This window comes from Arachis stenosperma, chromosome 5 (assembly GCF_014773155.1).
Source record: "Arachis stenosperma cultivar V10309 chromosome 5, arast.V10309.gnm1.PFL2, whole genome shotgun sequence".
Lineage (NCBI taxonomy): Eukaryota > Viridiplantae > Streptophyta > Magnoliopsida > Fabales > Fabaceae > Arachis > Arachis stenosperma.
The window spans coordinates 135047580-135052525 of NC_080381.1; positions in this window are offsets into that span (position 1 = coordinate 135047580).

The following is a 4946-nucleotide window of genomic DNA, read 5'->3' on the forward strand; positions in this document are numbered from 1 at the left end:
TTTTAATCCTAATCACACTCTCCTAATCCAAATCTCATTCTCAATGTCACACTTCCCAAAAACCTTCACCTATCACCTCAATTCCTCTTCCCAATTACCCCATTCACCATTCACATCAACCCCTCTTCCCCATAAACCCCACCTACCTCCATTACATTCAAATTCAATTTCCCACCCTTTCCCAACCAAAATGGCCGAAACCCAACCCCCCCTCTCCCTATAAATACCTTTCCTTTCTTCTTCATTTTCACACAACACAAACCCCTTCTTCTCTCATATAGCCGAACCCACTCTTCTCCCTCTCTTTCAATATTCTCTTCTTCTTCTTCTACTCTTCTTTTCTTTTTTGCTCGAGGACGAGCAAATTTTAAGTTTGGTGTGGTAAAAAGCCTAAGCTTTTATTTTTCATTCACCATCAATGGCACCCAAGACCGGAGTTTCCTCAAGAAAAGGAAAAGGGAAGGCAAAAGCTTCCACTTCCGAGTCATGGGAGAAGGAGAGATTCATCTCCAAGAGCCACCAAGACCACTTCTATGATGTTGTGGCAAAGAAGAAAGTGATCCATGAGGTCCCTTTCAAACTCAAGAAGAATGAGTATCCGGAAATCCGACATGAAATTCAGAGAAGAGGTTGGGAAGTCATAGCCAACCCCATACAACAAGTTGGAATTTTAATGGTTCAAGAATTCTATGCCAATGCATGGATCACTAGAAACCATGATCAAAGTATGAACCCGAATCCAAAGAATTATCTCACAATGGTTAGGGGGAAATACTTGGATTTTAGTCCGGAAAATGTGAGGTTGGCGTTTCATTTGCCTATGATGCAAGGTGATGAACACCCCTACACTAGAAGGGTCAACTTTGATCAAAGGTTGGACCAAGTCCTAAGGGACATTTGTGTGGAAGGCGCCCAATGGAGAGTAGACTCCAAAGGCAAACCGGTCCAACTAAGAAGACTGGACCTCAAGCCTGTAGCTAGAGGATGGTTGGAGTTCATCCAAAGATCCATCATCCCTACAAGCAACCGATCTGAAGTTACTGTGGATCGGGCCATCATGATTCATAGCATCATGATTGGAGAGGAAGTAGAGGTTCATGAAGTCATATCCAATGAACTCTACAAAATAGCTGACAAGCCTTCATACATGGCACGGCTAGCCTTCCCTCACCTCATATGCCATCTATGTTATTCAGCCGGAGTTATCATAGATGGAGATGCCTCCATTGAAGAAGACAAGCCCATCACCAAGAAAAGGATGGAGCAAACAAGGGAAGTTCCTCACGGCCCCCAAGGAGAACATGAGGAAGTTCATCATCAACAAATGCCTCATGAAATGCACTTTCCTCCCAACAACTATTGGGAGCAACTCAGCACCTCTTTAGAGGATTTGAGCCATAATGTGGAACAACTAAGGGTGGAACACCATGAACACGCCCTCACTCTCCAAGAAATAAGAGAAGATCAAAGAGCAATGAGGGAGGAGCAACAAAGGCAAGGAAGGGACATAGAAGAGTTGAAGAACATCATGGGTCCTTCAAAAAGAAGACGCCACTAAAGGTGGATTCATTCCTTGTTCTTTATTTCTTTCTGTTTTCGGTTTTTAATTATTGTGTTTATCTATGTTTTGTGTCTTCATTTCATGATCATTAGTATGTAACCATGCCTTAAAGCTATGAATAAAATCCATTAGTCCTTCACCTCTCTTAAAAGAAAAATGTTTAATTCAAAGAACAAGAAGTACATAATTTCGAAATTATTATTGAATTTAGTTTAATTATATTGATGTGGTGACAATGCTTTTGTTTTCTGAATGAATGAATGAACAGTGCATATGTCTTTTGATCTTGTTGTTTATGAGTGTTTAAAATTGTTGGTTCTTGAAAGAATGATGAACAAAGAGAAATGTTATTGATGATCTGAAAAACATCATGAAATTGATTCTTGAAGCAAGAAAAAGCAGCAAAAAAAAAGGCGAAAATTAAAGCAAGGATCCAAGGCTTTGAGCATCACTGGATAGGAGGGCCCAAGGAAAATAAATCCAGGCCTAAGCGGCTAAATCAAAGCTGTCCCTAACCATGTGCTTGTGTCATGAAGGTCCAAGTGAAAAGCTTGAGACTGAGTGGTTAAAGTCGTGATCTAAAGCTAAAGAGTGTGCTTAAGAGCTCTGGACACCACTAACTGGGGACTTTAGCAAAGCTAAGTCACAATCTGAAAAGGTTCACCCAGTTATGTGTCTGTGGCATTTATGTATCCGGTGGTAATACTGGAAAACAAAATGCTTAGGGCCACAGCCAAGACTCAAAAGTAGCTGTGTTCAAGAATCAACATGCTTAACTAAGAAAGTCAATAACACTATCCCAAATTCTAAGTTCCCCCAGAGACGCCAATACCTCTAAACTACAAAGGAAAAAGTGAGATGCCAAAACTGTTCAGAAGCAAAAAGCTACAAGTCCCGCTCATGTAATTAAATTAATATTCATTGATATTTTGGACTTTATAGTATATTCTCTTCTTTTTATCCTACTTGATTTTCAGTTGCTTGGGGACAAGCAACAATTTAAGTTTGGTGTTGTGATGAGCGGATAATTTATACGCTTTTTGGCATTGTTTTTATATAGTTTTTAGTAAGTTTGAGCTACTTTTAGGGATGTTTTCATTAGTTTTTATGTTAAATTCACATTTCTGGACTTTACTATGAGTTTGTGTGTTTTTCTGTGATTTCAGGTAAATTCTGACTGAAATTGAGGGATTTGAGCAAAACTCTGAAAAAGGCTGACAAAAGGACTGCTGATGCTGTTGGATTCTGACCTCCCTGCACTCGAAATGGATTTTTTGGATCTACAGACCTCCAAATGGCGCGCTCTCAACAGCGTTGGAAAGTAGACATCCAGGGCTTTCCAGCAATATATAATAGTCCATACTTTATTCGAAGAATGACGACGTAACTTGGCGTTGAACGCCAAGTACACGCTGCTGTCTGGAGTTAAACGCCAGAAAAACGTCATTATCCGGAGTTGAACGCCCAAAACACGTCATAACTCAGAGTTCAACTCCAAGAGAAGCCTCTGCTCGTGTATTGATCAAGCTCAGCCCAAGCACACACCAAGTGGGCCCCGGAAGTGGATTTATGCATCAATTACTTACTCATGTAAACCCTAGTAGCTAGTCTAGTATATATAGGACATCTATCTATTGTATTAGACATCCAGGATTGTATTTTGAATCCTATGATCACGTTTTAGGGGGCTGGCCATTCGGCCATGCCTGGACCTCTTTCACTTATGTATTTTCAACGGTGGAGTTTCTGCACACCATAGATTAAGGGTGTGGAACTCTGCTGTACCTCAAAGATTAATGAAGTTCTATTTTCTTTTATTCAAATCTCTATCTTATTCTTATTCCAAGATATTCATTCATACCCAAGAACATGATGAATGTGATGATTAAATAACCATCATTCTCATTCTCACTTATGAACGCGCGTGATTGACAACCACTTCCGTTCTACATGCAACAGAGCTTGAATGTGTATCTCTTAGATTCCCCAACAGAATCTTCGTGGTATAAGCGAGATAGATGGCGGCATTTATGAGGATCCGGAAAGTCCAACCTTGTCTGTGGTGTTCCGAGTAGGATCCTGGGAATCCGGAAAGTCTAACCTTGTCTGTGGTATTCCGAGTAGGATTCCGGTAATGAATGACTGTGACGTGCTTCAAACCTGTAACCTGCTGGGCGTTAGTGACAGACGCAAAAGAGGGATTCTATTCCAGTAGGGGAGGGAACCAACCGGTGATTGGCCGTACTGTGACAGAGTGCGTGAGCATTAGCTTTCACTGCGAGGATGGGATGTAGTTATCAACCATGGGTGATGCCTCCAGACTGGTTAGCTGTGCGAGTGACAGCCGCATAGGATATTTCCCCGTGAGGATGAAAGTAGCCACAGTTGATGGTGAACCCCTAAACAAAGCTTGCCATGGAAAGGAGTAAGAAGGATTGAGTGGAAGCAGTAGGAAAGCAGGCGTCCGAGAGCTCTACAGCATCTCCATTCCGCTTATCTGAAATTCCCACCAATGAATCTGCATAAGTATTTCTATCCTTTTTATTATGTATTTTCTTTTTATTTTATTAATCAGATTTAAACCCTTAATCCAATTTTAATCTCCCTAACTGAGATCTGCAAGGTGACCATAGCTTGCTTCATACCAACAATCTCTGTGGATTCGACCCTTACTCACGTAAGGTTATTACTTGGACGACCCAGTACACTTGCTGGTTAGTTGAACGGAGTTGTGAATTCAAGTAAAGAAAATAAACAGTGCCCTAAGAGTATATTCATTCAAAATCCAAGAAACATAGATCACAATTTCGTCCACCACTTTCTAAGGCTTGCTCTTCATCTAACAATCAACATAAATTTAATGCATAAATACACATATCAAGAGGTCTTTTATGGGTTGTAATGGGGTTAGGGTCAAGGTAGGATTGTATTTGGCCAAGTGGACTAAAATCTGAATCCTTAATTAACTTAAACTTTCCCACCTAACTTAAACAATCCATGTAATCACAATACAACATCTAACCATCCATTAACTATGTTTTCCACATATTCATACATTCTAATTTCAAGTACAACTCATATGCATTGCTTTCACCACTTACTTTGGGGCATTTTGTCCCCTTTTATTATTTGCTCTTTTTCTTTTTTTTTCTTTTTTTTATATATATTATTTTTTTTCTTTTGTTTTTCTCAATGCATATGATTAATTTATTGAATGCATGAACATGTCCTAAACATTTCTTTCACATTTTCAGAAAATTCTAACATACTCAATTCTCAAACCAGATGTTTCCAAACGCACTCTTCCCCACACTTAATTCATAAGCATTCTCACTAATCTAAGCTAACCAAGGATTCAAATTAAGGACATTATTATTTTTCGCTT